At 43.8% G+C, this 17,917-nt stretch overlaps 1 protein-coding gene across 13 annotated transcripts in view; it reads right to left on the minus strand.

The window, feature by feature from the left end:
* Nucleotides 1–17,917, minus strand: part of TANC2 (tetratricopeptide repeat, ankyrin repeat and coiled-coil containing 2) — a 290,145-nt gene that overhangs the window by 248,877 nt on the left and 23,351 nt on the right. For 3 of the 13 annotated variants that reach the window (XM_030021412.2, XM_030021417.1, XM_030021410.2), the window contains exon 1: nucleotides 6,952–7,224. The exons of the other annotated variants lie outside the window; for them this stretch is intronic. The gene's annotated coding sequence lies outside the window, so the exon portion shown is untranslated. Of the gene's footprint in view, nucleotides 1–6,951; nucleotides 7,225–17,917 lie in introns of those variants that run through there. 13 annotated transcript variants of the gene reach the window in all.

Here is a 17,917-nt window from a genome sequence, read left to right on the forward strand (position 1 = left end):
GGATCTAGCTCAATCAGCTTAATATTCTGCAATTCAAGGATGGAAAATTCACCTGCGAGGAACTTCAGATTACCATCAAGGTGCCAGGCAGTCAACAGAAAAGACCATAATTGTTTCCAGGTTAAGGATATGAAGACCCTTTCAAGAGTATCAGTTAATACTTTTCAGCAATTGAAATCAATGCACAACTGCTTTCGGGAACACAAACACTATAAATATTCATACTCCCATTCTGAAGAGGTATTTTACATCGTCTTTAATTTTGATACTTTTCATATGTGCTGATTGTTTCTCTTTTTTAAATACATTCATCAGGTCTCTCAACCAAAGGAAGAAGGAAACCCAAAATTTTAAGACAGCCAGCTGAAAAGAACACATAAAAAAAGGGGGAACCATTCACGCCTCGTTAAGGCACTTAAAAAAATATAAATTGCACCAGTGATGTTTCCTAGTGACTGCTTTCTAAAAGCATTTTACTTAAATAATCTCAATACAGAAAAATAGCAGCAATCTGCCAAAATATTATTCTACCTGCCCTGGAAATCATACAAGCATGAAGGGAAAAATGAAATAAACACCCAAAATATCTAAAAGTAAGTAAGTGAACAGGAAGATCCCCTATCAAAAAATACAAATTAACTATCTCTTTTCTCACCCTGACTAATTAATAACAAATTCCCAGCGTGACTTGTATTGCAAATAAGAAATCACCTATCCAAAATACTTTTTTCATTAATGAGATCATTACAAATCTCAAATTTGAGATCACTACAATTCAACCATAATTAGCAATTAAAGCTGACATAAGTAAAAATTAAACAATAGAATATTCAGCATTAAAGTGAGGGATTTGGAGAAAAACCACACATTTACCCTATCCACTGTTACTTAGGAATTCTACCTCAACTGCTCTGTCAAGCTATTCCATATTGTAATCTTAAAAATATCCCCTACAGATTAGGGTAAAAGATGCTGTTCAACTATTCAGCTGAATTTCGTTAGTGATGTATTTATACGAACTTCAGGTTTTAAGTATTGCACGACGGAAATCTACAAAGTGTCATTGATCTCTGAAAACCAAGTCATCTATTTCAGCGGCAAAAACCATAAGATACGGAAAACAGGATGTAGAGACAACTCATCATGACGACCAAACCTCCACTGTCTTACATGCAACCTACTCTAAAAGAAATGATCACAAACTTCCAGATTAAAAAACGTGAGAAAAGAGAAGCAAGAAAGCTTGTCTCCATCTTTCCAAGCTTTGGAAAGGCTTGGATAATGGAAGATACACATTTGCTATTTGCTTACACTTACAGCTCAGAACAGGAACAAACCAAGCTTTGAGCTTTCTGTGCTTTGATCAGGATAATAAGGTCAGAAACGCTCATCAGATGACTTTTCAATAACTTACGTGAAATGGAGCAACATGAATGGAACTGCTTGTGGTGCAAGAAAGGATAATTCATACAAACCAGCATCTCCACTTTGGACATACACCCCTTACTTTATTCTTTCTCGTTAACTACAAGCGAACAACTAATGAGCAACAAGTTGCTCCAAGACTTCGAGATTATGAGTATGAAAGATCTCTAACAACGAATCACTCCCCAGCCAAACAGAAAAATTAGCAGTAACTCCAGCCTTCATACCACAGAGCTATCAGTCTGCTCTGGAAGATATTCCTTCAGTCACCAATATGTTCTTTTCATAAAGGACAAATAAATAACAAATACTGGTAATAGCTGAAATGTCAACATGCATGATTCATCACTCTCTTCATTAGTTATGCCAGTTCAAAAGAGAACACCACTCTAACAGATTACTTCCCTACCCATTAGCTCATACAACATCATTCCTCATCAGCATGAGGGCCCCAGCTCAAGAAGGCGGCAGCATGTGGAGACTTGCCTGCATAGGAATAGTAACATGAACTCACCAGGATTCTTCATGTTCCTGAAGTATCTACGTGTGCCTTTGCCAAATTGGCTCTTAAGGATTACTACCTAACGTTACTTCTTCGGTAAAGCTCAACAATTCTCATCTTTACGAAGCAACAGGGTTGATGGGAAGGAAAGAAAAAAAAAAAAACAAAACCAACCAACCACTCTCAAATTTTAAATTCCAAAAAAGCAGCATTTTTAGCAAATAAGCCCTCCACTCAGAGCAAGAAAAACTTTACCAAAAAAATTTAAAAGTGACTGAGGAAGCAAAGTTTACATCAAGGTTTGCTTTATGCAGAATACATACAAAACCAACTATTATATGTATTTTATAAACACCATGAATAAGTAATAATCCCTTTGAAATCAAAATGCAATGTGGCACAAACCCAAACTTGAGTCAAATAAGCATACTATACTTTTTATGTTATAACATTACTAATTTATGTTCTCTTAAAGAGTATTTTTCAAGATGGAGTTTCTCACACTACAGTATAAATTCACTTACTTGACACATTTTGGAAAGATCGGTACTAAATGCTGCCCTGGAAGAAGACCAGACTATTCAGGGAACTCTACGTATTATTCAAGATTTCTCTTCCTGAAGATTTGAAGCACCGTCATCCCATTACCACAACTCCCAAAACATACAGCGTTTTTATTCAAAATCCAGTATAGTAACTTCTGCTCTCCCACCAGAATCCCACAGCCAATTCCATGCTAGGACAACCAGTTAAATTCCTCTCCAATATGTCCATCATCCTCGTCATGAAACTAGATCCTTTCAACACAAGCCACTTAAGTAGAACCTCAGTGAACTCTATCAGATGGGGCAGCTTCACAAGGGACAATTTCAAGACTGGGCTCTAAATTCCCAGTTTCTCCCTTCTTAATATAAGTACACAAAATAAGCCACTATCTTCTCTAATTAATGTAGGGTTTGTATTTAAAGTAATTACTTTTTAAATGAACGTAAAACAAACAACTGCATTTTAGCCCCATAAAATAATGGGTCTGAAATAATTCTAACATTAACTAGAATTTGTTTTTTAAAGCTCATAAAACCCAGTTGGCAAATAAACCAGAGATGAATGATCTAGTTCACTCCACTGCTGCAAATATTTGCAGATGCAGTGAGCTTTAAACACTAATTTATCTCCAGTGAATGCAACAGGCATACTCTCTACCTCGAAGTTAAAATGAACGCATTATTCCAAGATGAAGACTTCAAATTATAAGAGTCAGAAACAACCAGTGGGCTCAGTTCTGCTCTCACTGAAGACCGTGGTAACCTCCCACGGACCTTACTGGTAACGTCACTAGGTCCTGTATGAGCACACAGCTTTTCCATGTTCTATGGATGCTGAAAAATGTTCCTGGAGGTTGGCACATGTTTATTATGTTGGAAGCAAAGTGCAAGACAACCTGAAATTACTGATCAAGCTACCACAAGGATTATAATCAATGGCGTAAATAAGGCTGTGAGTATTCTTTGTGTACTACTAAGCATAAGCAAAACACACACTTGGGAAAAGGCACTCACTGTACATCGAAAGGTACCATTTTAAGGCTTCATGCAAGTACCCCAGGCACGAGTCCACAACTGGCACCAACCATTCAAAGAGCTCACGGCTGCCATGACAGACAGATCCAGCCACTCTGTTTCACACTCCTGCATCCTCCTCCTGTCACCCTCACGTTCAACAGATCAGGTTCAGTTTATTGATCCAGCTAGAAATGAACTCTGCAAAAATAAATAGTTTTCATTCCCCAGCAGCTGCTCAAGCATTTAACTTGGTACAAGTGAGAGGGCTACAACGCCACGCCACTGTGGGTGGGAGAATAGGGAGGGACAAGAGGTCACTGATTTTGCACCAATGCTTAAAATCAGCTTAATCTCATCAAGAAACTACCCTTAGAGCCATTTGCTTCTCTCGATGTCAAAAGAAATCATCTTGCCATATCATCTTGCTCTAAAGAAAATTCATACTCAAAAGTTTGAAGAATCAGCATGTATACTCACAGCTTTATACATGAAAACAACACGAAATCAGGTTTTTTTGAAAAAATTTTTAAAGCAAAAGGGGTTTTTTAGTATTTCACAGTGTGGAATTACAGGTGTTACTAGCCCCTCAGTTGATCACAAGTTTAACCACCTCTAGAAAAGGTAAACTTAGATAAAACATAAGATGGAATATAATCCTTTTCCTTTTTTTTTTTTTTTTTTAAACAAGAAAAACCATGCACAAAGTTGGGAGGGTTGCAGGTTGCTTTTTTCTTTCTTAATGTACCAAGGAGTTGTTTTAGAGATTTCTGGCTGCCTTATTGTTTTCCTTTTGCTACCCAATAAAAAAGTAAGATATACTATTACCAATTTTAACGAGCATCCTGAAATTAAAGAAAATCAAAGATTCTATACTAATGAAACTCAAATGTGTCACAGGCAAACCAAAGAAGGCCTTGCAGATCAAGTGTTCTTCTGGGGGCAGGGGGGGGGGGGGGGGGGGGGGGGAGAGAGAGAGAGAGAGAGAGAGAGATACATATATGTCCCCAAACCTGCAGAACTTAGTGTACAGAGTGCATAACACTGTACGTGACGCACATCTGGGCCTTATACAGTTTGCATTTATGGACATTAATATTAATAAATGAGAATTTACAAGCACAAAGTTAGGCATGCTTGTCTGTAATGTTACATAAAAAAATTAATCTTTCAAAAATTCACTGAACACAACAGGTATGCTCATGGATTTCTCAACATCAACATATGTATCACTTGTATTCTAAAGGTTTAATTGAAACTAAATTTAGGGTATGTAACCTGAAATATTAGAAGGTAATTGTTAGGTATCTCAGAAGACATATTTTTGTCCAGAATATGGATTTCAGTTTAAAAAAAAACACAAGCCCACACAGGACCATGGGAAAACCAATGGAAAAGACAGAAAGATGAGAACAAGACAGGAACTGCTACAACGCAATCAATATTGATAAGGGGTTTATTTTATAAAATTATATTAGTCATCCAGTCACACTGAATATGTAACCAGTAATTCACATTGTAATTACAAGTCTAAATCTGCATGCAAGTATGCTTCAACATTCTATGACCACAGTCTAGATCCAAACAGGATACAGCCCTACCACTCCCCTCCACTCACATGAAATTGGTGCTAAGTTTGGAGTATGCACAGTCTTTTGCATTTATCATGCACTTAGCAAGAGTTCCTACAAAAAAGAAGCACAACTCTAAGTAGTTTATTTTTTTAGAAGCCCCAGAGTCATAATGCCCACAGACTTCAACCAGTTTAAGATAGTCTTTCCCTAAGCACTACTGCTCCTCCCCCCCGCCGATAGTTTGTTTGCAGAATCAAAAAATGGCATTTTGATTATGGCAAGTTGCAATATATTGTACTTTCATAATTCAACTGCATGTCCATCATACATTTTCTAGATAAACATACCGCTACACAAAGTATCCATGATCTAAGGTGCCTCTCCAATAAGAACGCCTCATGTGACTGTAGCTAGCAAATTCTCTTCAATATGTTCTCGCCAAAAGGCGCTTATTTCATTAGCTGTTTTTTTTTCTTTTTAATTCACATTATTAGGAACGGATGTTTTCTGCTGTAGGTTTGGTATTTAAGTTTTGAGGATTAAGTAAGAAAAATAGACAACACCCAACCTTTAGCATTTTCAAGAAACCATTCCAATCTCCAACCTGAGAAACGCTGCAAGCAGGGTTTCATGGCCATGCTGTTGTTCTCTATGGCACGTTTGCTGTATTTCTTCTTGTTCTTCTCCCAATTCAACATTAATTTGCCTTCATTCAGTATACTGTAGCTATGCTACAATCCCCAGCAGCACTAATTAACCTTCATAATTTATTTAATTTCTCCAGATATCTCATTTTTCCTTACGCTATTTTCACCTGCATAAAAGCCCCAAATCCACACCGATGCATCATTCTCTAAACCAGCTTACTGTCTAACATATGCTCCTGAACTTCCCAACACAAACGGGGATGAGAATCTGTCCTTTCCTTGCAAAACATACATCTGGGAGAAGCTGCCTGCCTCATCATCTCTCATTTCTTTTTTACATTTTAGCCCCCAACAATCAACCCACGCCTGTAATAGAAAGATACTGTGTGTCATTAGACTCCACACTCCTTACTCACCCTATGGCAGGAATAAGAGGGAGGATGTTTAACCCTTGTTTTTCTCCAGCCCTACAGAAGCAGCAGGCAGGGAGCGGCGGGCTGTGTGTGTTTGTCTCACGTGCGTGCTACCTGCAGCACAGCCCCTGTAAATAAGGGGCCATTCTGCAAGAAAAATCCCTTCTTACACCCTCCCTTAGCGTTTAAAGGGATGGAGCTGAATTCTGCAGCACGTGATGTGCCCACCAAATACTCACCACTTACCTTTTAAGACTGCACGCCGCTCTCTTACAAACAGGCGATTTCTAATTGAAAAGATGGCATTTCTGAAACTCTACCTGCGCGCAAGCTCCCACCGACCCCACCTTTACAGCCGCTGGCGCTCCCAACGCTCCCCGCTGCTGCCCCAACTTTTATTCAGGAAGAACAAACCCACCGTGAGCCGCTCAGCCCGAACCCGGCTCGCCCAGCCCGCCCGAGGGGAGCAACGCCCGGCGACCCCCGCCCCGCTGTCACGGTCGCGGGGGTTTGTACCTTCCCCCCCCCCCCCCCCCGCCGCCGCGGTGCGGGGCTCAGCCCGGCCCCCCCCCCCGTGTGCGGCACCGCGCGGGGGGGGGGGGGGGGGGCGTGGCGGGAGGGGGGGGGGTCTCGCCGCGATTTCCACCCAGACACCGCTCCCCGCCACCCCCGTCCCCTCCCCGCCTCACGCCGACATGTCGCCGGGCGTCGCCCCCCCCCCCTCACGGCCGCCCCCCCCCCCCCCCCTAATCCGCGGCCACGGGGGGCGGCGGACGCGGCCACGGACGGACAGACACACGGACACGGCGCCCCGCGGCCGCTGGCCCTTACCTGACGCGACGGCGTGGCGGGGCTCCCCGGCGGCCCGCGCCCCCCTCACAGACGCACCGCCCGCGGCCGCGGCTGACGAGCGCGGGGCGCCTCCCTCTCACCACATCGCCGCGGCGCCGGGAGCCGCCGCCGCCGGGGTGAGCGCGCTCCCGAAGGGGAGGGGACGAGGAGGGGTGGGGGGCGGCCGGTCTCGCCCCTCCTCAGCGGCGGCGGCTCCGCTGCTCCCTCACCGCCCAACTGCCACAGCGCTCCCCTCCCTCTCCTCTCTGCCCGCCCGCCCGCCCGCCTGCCGCGGCCTCCCCCGGGGAGCGGCGGCCCCCGCGCCTCTCGCCCCCCGCTCGCTCAGCTTCGGAGCGCGCCGCCGACCGAGCTGACGGCCGCGCGCGCGGGGGGGAGGGGAGCGGGCGGGGCGGGCGGAGGGAGGGAAGGAGGGGGAAGGGAAACGGCGGGCGGGCGAGCGGGCGCGCGCGCCCCCAGGCTCCCTCCCTCCCTCCCGCCGCGCTCGGAGGTGAAGCAGGCGGGAGAGGCGGGGCTTCTTTGGTTATTCATGAGGTGGGGGTGTGGCTATGCAAAACGCGCGCCCACCCCCCTCTCCGCCCGAGCGCAACCTGCGCCGGGGGCGGTCTCCCCGGGAAGGGCGGGGCGGGGCCGGGCGGCTCGCTCCTCGCCCTCCCGCCGCTCGTACCTGGCGCGGTCGCTGCGGAAGGCGGCGGCGGGATGCGCCTTAATCACATCCGTGATCGCCGCCTGTGATAAACCCCGGTCGGGAGCGAGCGGGAGGGCGCCGGCAGGCTCCGGCGTGGCCAGAGCAGCGCCCGCGCCCGGCGAGCGGGAGAAACTTTAGCGGGAGGCGGGCGGCGGGAGGGAGAGCACTGTGGCGGCGGCGCCGCCGGGCCCGTGTGTGGGGCGGGGCGGGGGTCTCCTCCCGTTGAGGGGGGGAAGCGCTGTGGCGGCGCGACCGCCTCCCGTGAGGGGGGGGAAGGCGGCGGCGGCGCGGGCTCCTTCCGTGAGGGGAGGCGGTGGCGGTGGCGGGTGGGCGCGGAGCTGCCCTGTGAGGGGGAGGCGGTGGGCGCGGGTTCCTGCCGTGAGGGAGCCCGGACCCCATCGCTGAGGGCGGGGACGGCCCGGGAGGCTGCGGGGCGACGGATGGCGCGGGAAGGGTCTGCCGACAAGGAGGGAGCCGAGCGCGGGCGGCTCCGTGGGCCGGGCTGCGCTGCGGGGAAACAGACCTCAAGCGGCTCCGGCGTCTGTCAGCGCCTCCAGCAGGGCCGAGGCGTTAAAACCGCGTTCGACTGCTGAACCTGTTCCTGCAGGTACCGCTCGGAAGGGACCGGGGCCGAGCGAAGGGATTTTGTTGGGGGGGGGGGGGGCGGCGATGACACGTAACCCGGCGATGGGAACGCGAGCACCGCGCCCGGCCCCAGTGCCCCTGCGCTGCCCGCGGAGGCGGAGCTGCGCCGGGTACCGGCCGTGCGTGTAGGCACACCTCTGTGCCGTGAAAACACCCCCACGGCCTTCTGCTATTTATTTTGTCTTAAAAAAGGAGACTTCTGGGAATAATACCTGAAAACCAAAACCTTTCACTCATGCTCCCCCTGCAAGAGATCAGACAGACAGTTGAAGACCAGGTGCCAAAGGAACATGCAGGAAGAGAAAAGCTACATTACCTGTTAAAGCTAATATAAACATTTATTTAAATTACCTAAGTAGCTCAAGATACACATTGCAACTAGCGATCCAATCAGCATATCAGCATTGCTTAATGGTCCACTCTGAATGAAATATAATAGTGACAGAAATTTGGTTTTCTCATCAAACTAAAAATCAACATTATTTTTGCACAAAAAAAGTACATGGTAAAGAATTTCGGGTTTTATCTAGTTATTTCCCTTTAAGAAAACTAATACTGAGGTCTTAGTCAACAAAATAATCTTTTTAGTCCAGTACAAAATGTTCCCCTTAATTAAATTAATTAAAAGTATCTACACTCCCTTGGGATGGATGCCTTGCTAAACCTTCTGGGTGCAGATTACTTGCCTCCGTCTAACCCCGGAATGGTTAAGAGCTTTACATCACATCTGCCCACAGTGCCAAATTAATGACCAAATAATTAAGCAACAGGGTAATCTTCAGTTGTGAGTCAGGAAAATTACTTGTACAAAAAATAAATTGCAATAGAAAGAATCCTACCTAGGAAGTGTTAATAAAAATCGGAGGTAGCTCTCGTTTGGTTTTTATGTGTATTTGTTAGCAGAGCTGATAACCAAGATGCCGAGTTTTTGGAATTAAGCTTGGATCAGAGTGAGTGAATATATGTCATCTACATCATCTGTAACTTCAGTCCTTGGGTTTTGCTTTCATAGGAGAGTGGCACCACATAAAACAGTGCAACAAGCACTTTAAAAAAAAAAAAAAACCCACAACAGTAAGGAAATCTTCCAGAAATACTTTCATCTAAATCTGTAGCCTCCTGTCTCTTTCATTACTTCCAGCAGAAGTGCTTTCTGTAATTGCTTATCTTCTGTTGCCCTTTAGCCTTTTTAAACCACGTATACTAGAGGGGAACACATAGCCAGAAAAATTCCCATTTTTCCTTCAGCAACTTATTAGCATAGCAAATCACTGACTCTGTGCACAGCTACAGTACCACGGAGGAATAATAGTTCCACCTACAAGAAAATATTCTCAGAACTGATGTCAACTGCTTTATATATGTACCCATATCATTCCTAAGAAAACAGATTTCAAGACACAGGTTTGTGAAAGAGAGGGAGGATCTGACACTTCCAGTACAGAGCTGAGAAGTCAAAGGCAATGAGATAACGGCAAAAGACCAGCTTCCAAATGGGAAGAGAGGAGCCACAGTGACTAAATATTTAGTTATTTGCATCCAATCCAGAACTTGTGTTAGTCATGTGTGAGAACACCAGAGCAATAGCGCAGGGTCCGTTTCCCACACTACCCTATTTGGCCATGGCCAAAAGCAGATGCTTCAGCACGGGCAAGCACGCAGAAAGGTTCCCCCAAGTCCTGTGGCAGCCCACAACACTGGTGGCTTTGGGACCTCCTGAGGCACACGTGACTCCAAAGTATTTACACTACACAGGCTGTGTGTACAGCGTACCTGCATTAGCTGGGTGCCTTCTGAGTGAGAACCCAAGTAGGCAAGCAACTTCTTCAAGTCAATACTTGGGTTTGAAGTCCCTGAGGCAGAGGAGAGGACTGAAAAGAAAGCATCCTTGTTTTCCACCGATGACAGCCTCCCTTGCATTTTGCAAGGAGCCAGATCCTGCTGGAACGTCGGGAGTTTGCTCTGAAAATGCCTTCTGGGGGACACAGGCACGCTTAGTTGCTGGATCTCGGCTGTTCAGGCTTCGGTATAAATGAAGCACCAAACTGCCCAGACCTATAAGACTGGGTTGGTCTGTGCCTATGCAGAAGCACAACTATAGGTATTTCAAGAATATCAACACAAATCACCTATAGCATGTAAAGTCTTCAAAGATTAGCTAAGGGATGAGGGCAGAGTTTTCAGGATCACCATTCCTGACTTTGGTCCAGAAATCCAATCCAAGTTCCATTTTGGTCACATCCACACCTTATTACATCTAGCCCCTTAGCGTTAGAACCACTTGTTCAAACATCTCTTTGGTGAACTAGGGAGCCAAGAAATTCACATAAAACCTCAATCAACTCTTTATGTTTTGTGTGTTTGTACTGCAAGCTGCCATGAAGTTTGCACAACAGCAAAGAAAAAATTTGGCTGTAATAAACAAGATGTTGTTTCTTAAATAGCCGGAATCCCTACAGGAAGATACAAAAACACCCAGTCTTTTAAATCATATATACCATCAGATCATCTCCTAGATGGATTCTATTAAGTGTGACCCTATAAAAAATAAATACTGCTTACAATATTTGTTATCTAAGAAATATATGCCTGTGGAGAAAATATTCTAGTATAATCCCATAAATGTGAGACACCGCTTTTCTTCACACTTCAGCAGACTACAAGAACACAGGGTCTGCCATCCCTTCAGTAACTAACAAAAGGCATATCTATTTGTGCAGCCTGGGGAGTTTTGAAATAGCTTTGGTTTTTTGCAGAAGGAAAGGGAGATTTCCATTTTGCTGGCTGTTTAATTTTAATTTTTGCAATTTTTGGCAAGAGCACCTTGAGCTGTGGATAACTGTCTCTAGTTTGTCTAAAGCTAAATAAATGTGTGCTTTATGACCCTTCTACCACCAGGGTTGCATTTTAACACCAGCATTACCCTTTGAGTAATGGCTGAAATCGGGGCTTGCTAGCAGAGCTTCAGAGAAGAAAAAAAGAATAACAGGATGAGTAAAAATAGCTTTACTGTCCTGTATACACCTGTTTTGGAGTGAGATGACCAGGCAACATGAAAGGAACTGTGTTTTGGGAATCTCAGAATTAATACCCAGGTTCTAGTTCTTTCAGTAATAGAAGCCAACACTGATAAAACTTTTTCTGCTTGCAGAGCTCTGTCTCCTCAGAAATATGTATAACCAAACCCCAAAACTCCTTTTGACACTGAGAAAAGGAATGTTAAAGGCTACGTGGAAACAAAGAGCTGGTGACATATGCCACAGCATACCAAACCTACATCAAACAGTCCTGCCTGTAACAGGAAGCAACTCACAGCCGTTCCCGTTTCCCTCCTGCAGCAGATGGAAGCACAGAAAAAAAGCCAGAGTCTTAGAAGAAGTGAAAAGGTGTTTGGCCAAGAGATGATGAGGCTTGCGCTGTGCACCAAAGGTCTGTCAGAACAGGAGACTACTGACCTCCAGAAGGATTTTACTCTCTGTGATCAGAGACCCTTCGCGGAAGGTCTTGCCCACTGTCCTTAAGAAATTTTCAACAAGAACAATAGAGCAACAAATGACATTGTGAAAGAAGGGTGTTAGACAAGATGTTAGAGTGTTGTTTTGGTAGCAGCAAGCAAAGAGTGCTTTTAAGTAGGGTGATCACGTCCCCTCTCTAGCCAGTGTTTCCTCCTACCCTAAAACTTTTCAAACGCTGCCTGATGCTTTCGCAGGTTTTCTTTTTGAAAATAGGTAGCTGAGTGAGATTCCTTAATCCACCAACCAAATGCACATGCCTTAGTCCAGAATTCTGTGTCCGTTCAACAGAAAACACCCATTATTAAAAGAAGAACACTGTATGTCAAACTATAATTGCAATTTTGAAAAAGAGGATGTATTTATGCAGCTCATAATTTGGCAACAATACCAATCTCACCATTTTCCTCTTGAGAGGCACTACAGGAGCTTTCATGATTGCATGTGATCAAGATAACATCTTGACTGAAATAATGCACCTCTGGCACACTGGGGTACACCTATCAGAGAGTACTCGGTTGTAAACAAAGAAAAATCCTCACAATTGTACCTTCTGCTTTGTTAATGTTACAGAATTAGCATCCTCTTTGTAGACAAAAGATACCAGCATTTGTATATACGCTAGACCAAACTAGAATACCAGCTTTTGGTATTTCCCCATTGAATTATACCAGGACCAACTTAGCTCAGTTTTTAAGAGTTCACAAGATCACTGTTAATGACTGCAGATGGCAATCAGACAAATGTTCATTTGGGGTAGGAAAAGCTTCACACCATTTTCTACGGCTTTGGCACAGCTATTTATGGGCTGTGTTCAGTGGCTGCTGTAACAATTTTGGATTACTTGTGATGTTTATGGTCCTGAATAAAGATAAAGATATACTGAGAGCAGCTAAAACTACATTTCCAGTTTGTCTGTGTCCATTCATTAAAATTCCAGCACATTATCCTTTGTAATGTATGTTCCAGCATTCTGGAAGGATACTATATATGGATTGGTACTTTGCTGTGATGGTCTCAAGACACAGGCAGGACAAGACTCATTAGCAGACCAACTAGTATAGTTGCAAAAATTAGAAAAGATTTCTGGGGGGTGGGTGGGTTGTGGGGTTTGGGTTTTTGGGGTTTTTTGTTTTTTTTTTTTTTAACTTTTGCTACTTCTGCAGAGTTCAAAGTTTGCTGTTAAAGGGGTTGTGCACCCCAAAAACTTGCCTCACAGTTCTAATTACTCCAATCAGAAGACATTACTTCTACTAATAAATCTTGTCCAAACTGAAGTACCAGAAAAAGATGACCAGTTTCTGTGTTATTTTCTGCCTATCCCGCCTATCCTCTTATGCCCTGAGAGAATGAACAAATTAGCATGTTTAGCCTAAAAGAAAAGACTACAACAACCTTCATGCATGCATAAGGTCAACAGGAGACGTAAAAAAATGTTTGTTCTCCATGACTGTAGCAAAGAGGACAAAGGCTTAAAATGCAACAAGGATAATTCTGACTAGAAATTAGGACTAATTTTCTAATTGCAAGGATGATTAAGCATTGAAATAGACTGCCTGTGAAGACTGTGATGCCACCATCCATGGAGACCCGTAAGAACAGTAAGCATTTGTCATAAATAAAATAGATAAAGTTGGGCCCGATTTTGGGCACTGGGCTAATGACTTGGAGATTCCTTGTGAAATTCATAGCAGGCCTGTGAAAACAGATGCAACTTACAAATTGGAGCAGCAGTATTTTGCACACAGGATGAAGAAAGACACAAGGCCTGCTGCAAATTACTGTTTTCTAGATCACCATGTCTTAAGCTTTTCAGGTACATGGAAAATTATTAACTCTAAAAATTTCTCCCAGAATATCATGAATCTTACCATTAAAACATTTAACTCAGAACACTATAAAGTTGATGTAAGTCATACATGTTCTTTTGCGCGTGTGTTGGTAGGTCATTGAAACAATTTGCAGCAGACACCTGAGGTATCTGTAAGGAAGATAACATTGCTTACCTTCACAATCAGACTTGGGAAATCTTCAGAAAAATACCAGTACTAAAGCAATGATAAGTATTTTATAAGCCAACAAAATAAGTAAGGCTACTTAAAGTAAAACTGTCAGAAGTTTGATAAGTTGATTTAATATGCTGTATTTTAAAGAGTACAGTTTTAGTCATAATCATTTTTATGAAAGGAAAAAGCTGTGGTTCACTCAATTTGTTTCTGTCAAATACACTAACTCTTAGCGGTGATGGAATAAATGCTATTTAGTGAAACTGCTAAAATAGTCCCATGTATTGCATTAACCCCTAGCAGTGCTAACAGAACATGTCAGATTCTTTTCCAGCAGAGCACGTCTCCTGTGCAACTCACACAATAAATCAGTATAGATTTTTTTATATTGCTTGCCTACACCAAAATCCAAAGCGCTGTATGAGAGCGCTGGTCTGAGTGGTTATTTTGTTAACTAAACAGCAACACTGATGAAAGGGAAACAGCACATTAACTTCTTCTGGACATAACAGCACTGAAACACTTCCTTCCCTGTATTTCTGGTTTTTAATTTACAATACTGAACCCACTGAAATCAGTCAGGGTTCTCCCACCATCTTCAGTGGGGGAAAGACCTGACCTTTAGTGGTTGGTTTAGATGGAGCTGATGATCTCAACTAAGATCTAGCAAGGACCCAGGTCCAGAAAGTTTGGAGATCCCTCAGCTCCCACTGAAACGAGTTACAGTGGCAGAAACTGCCACACTTTGCAGAAGTGAATCTCACAGCAGGAGATGTAGAAATGCCTCCTGTCTGAAAACTGCTCCAAGTCAAGCCACCATAAAGATTGAAGAGAATGTCTCCATCCAGACTTTAGGCACAATAGCTGCTGAATTCTGTGTGAGAATGTTTTTAAAAGCATTATTCCTATCTCCAGTAGGATCTTCCAACTCTGATGCACTATCCCAAGAGGGCATCATTATCATGAACCACAGCAAAGCTCCAAATCCTTTTTTCATGACATTCCTAAACTGTTTGCTCCACCCTGATTCATTTTAGGAAACTGATAAGACAGCTGTGAAAATACACCATGTAAAGCACTCTCATATTACAAACCAGCTGGCAGAATTTGCACTTTTTTTTCTCCCAAGGGAATAAAGATTGTTGTTTATTCCACTTTTGAAAAGACATATGAACCAAAAAGTAACCTTCCCTTAATTAACCCAACTGGTATTGTTAAGTAGGTGTGTACTGATATAACATTTTGGCTTGCAATAATCGGCAAAGCAGCCGCCTCCAAACCATGTGTGGGCTATACTCAAAAGATTTTCTTATTATGAAAGGGGGTGTGGGTCTTTCCTTTCATGAAAATGCTCATCATTTTCACTGTTCCTCTTCAGTGTCTACTGTAACCACTACTGCATTTCTCATTTGACAGCTTCCTGTCACCAGGTGATAGCTATGAAGATCTGCAAAGCTTGTGTGTTCACCCCAGTCCAGTACTTACAGCAATTTTTTTTAGAATCCTATATGTTAAAGGTAAGAACATGACCAAGATGCAGCTTGCTTGGCCTATTATGCTGTGTTCTGTTTGTACACCCTTCCTACAGTCCTTCCCAACTGCTCTCTTATTTTACTGAAACTTCTTTCTTACGCTTTTCCTGAACTGCTGTTGTGTGCCATCAAGCTGTTGTTGTTTTACACCCTAGAGATGCCTGCAGTTCAGTGACAGATCCCTCTGCTAGAGACGTTAGCACTCTGTGATGCGGCACAGGAATCCAAATCTTCAGGACAAATGACACTGTAGAATACTGGAGCTGAATTTACAAAGTGAAAAATGATGCTTTGATGCTGCAATTCCTTTTTAACGGTTTCCTTACTTCAGCTGATCCCAGCTGTCTGCTAGCAGTTACTATCGTAAACCCTTGCGTCTTTCTCATCTCTTGTTTTTGCACTGATAGTTAACAGCAGCCCACACATGAGAGACTCATTTCTTCCTCTTGGTCCAGATGTGATGCCTGCAGCCTAGACCTGCAACTGAGAAACAAAGTTTGATAATGGACTGACAACTTAACTAGGCAACCCTGGAGAGCTACAGATTGCTTCTGCTACCACCGGACTCACTGTGTGCATGCTCCTGGCAAAGGATCCCAGGATATCTCCAAATTATCTGCATTAAAATGCACCCTGGGATGGGCAGGATGGGAAGGGCTCTCTGCCACCACTTTCAGTCCCTTTCACTACTATTTTAGCCAGAAGCAGAGTGAGTGAGTGAAATGTTCACCTAAAGTAAATGTATCCCTTGGGATGCAAAAAAAAAAAAGGAATACAGTTTCTAAATCACCGTGTCGTCTCACAGGGATCCTGAGAAAAGGGAATTTGGGGGCTGGGTACTGAACTGGAAGAGATGTACCAGAGGTGGTCTGCTGCTTTGTCCCTAGGAAGGATTTCCATGTGTCAATCCCTCTGGGAGTATTATTGCTTTCCTCAGCATCCCATCCTAGTTGCTTTTGAAATCCACAAAGGATTATAAGTGACCGGAACCAATGACAGCGTGGCTCTGTGGCTTGTGCCTCTGAAGCATCTCTGGGGGTTTCTTCTCTGAAAGAGGGTGATTTGATAGAACAAACCACTCTGTACGTGACCAATTATTGCCTGAGTGCTCCAGAATGAGTTGAAGCCTGGATAATTCAGAACACTACTTGAGCCCTACAACTCATGCCTATAGCTTTGTCATACCGTTTTTTCCATTATGAATATCTGTTGTGTAACATCAGATGCTTTGCAGTTAATTTTTTTTTTTTAAGGTAAGTCATATTTGAACAGAATCAAAAATAAGCAAGAGCTAAAATATCTGCAGTGCTGGGGCTGTGCCAAACACCCACAGATTCCGTACCCTGTACTCAAGTCTTGTCAAGTAGCTCAGCACATCTTTATTCTAATCATTTACTTTCATTTTATGCCTAACAGAGAATTGTCCTGATTACTCAAGCAAAGCACAGCAAGAAAAGTACAGAAAACATTTGGTCAGCTTTGGGCACTGGGTGCTGCTATCAGTACTCTGACCTCCACAGCACTCTTACACTGAAATATTTAGGTATATATGCAAAGATACATATAGCTCCTGACTATTCTTCCACAAAGTCTTTTAAAAGTAATCAAGTAACTCCAAACAGAGAGGAAGCAAGAACCGTTGGAGGTTAGAGCATGACTTGTACAGCTGAGAAAGGCCGGTGGTTAGTAACTCTTTCTGGCAACTCAGTCTGGTGTTTTCAACGTACAACCATTTACTGTCGCCCTCGTGACCACGGACGGCTAGGTGTTGCAGCAGATAAACTAAGCGAGTGTTTTCCTTTTACATAGAGAAGCTCTGCATATCTACATAGGCAGTGTTAGGTTATGTGATAAAATGGTCATCTCCACACACAGAAAGGAGCACAGAGGAAAACTGACAGGCAAGGAACTCCCCCCTCCCTGGGAGCTAATCAGACAAAGAGGGAACCCAGACCTGCTCCTCCCAGCGCTACAGGCTGCACCTGGGAAAAGGGAGCTGCAGCAGCCTCAACTATCGAGCTAGCGGATTTGGCAAGCCCATAACAGGCACCAGACAAGTCCATGCAGCAGTCTGCTTCCATGGCATTTCTCAAGGGACCAGCATCACCACTGGAACATTCCTGAAGTCTTTATAAGGAGTTCAAAAATCACTGTTCTAATCAGAATGGGTATAGAGCGTGAGGAGACTCTGTCTAATGAAATAACGTCTTCAGGAAACTTAAGCATCAACAATGCTTGTGTGTTGTGAGGAACTGAAGTGACAACTTTATTCGTGTTATAAAAAAATGAGTGATTCACCAGTAATCTGCATGCCATTTTCAAGCATGTAAAAACCCAACAAAAAACCACATAGCTCCAACACAGTGCTGTGATCAAGGATGATCACTGTACCTATGACAAGTGTTGCTACACTGGATGTTCTGAAGGCATTTGAAAGCAAGTACTCTGGCAGAGCCAGGATGGTAGTATGAAGGGAAAAAAGGAAAGAAGAAAAAAAAAAGATGGCAAAAGAAAAAAAAAAGGTGGCGAAAAAACCCTAAAACACCATAAACAATGACAACACAA

The sequence above is a fragment of the Aquila chrysaetos genome, chromosome 8 (assembly GCF_900496995.4).
Source record: "Aquila chrysaetos chrysaetos chromosome 8, bAquChr1.4, whole genome shotgun sequence".
NCBI lineage: Eukaryota > Metazoa > Chordata > Aves > Accipitriformes > Accipitridae > Aquila > Aquila chrysaetos.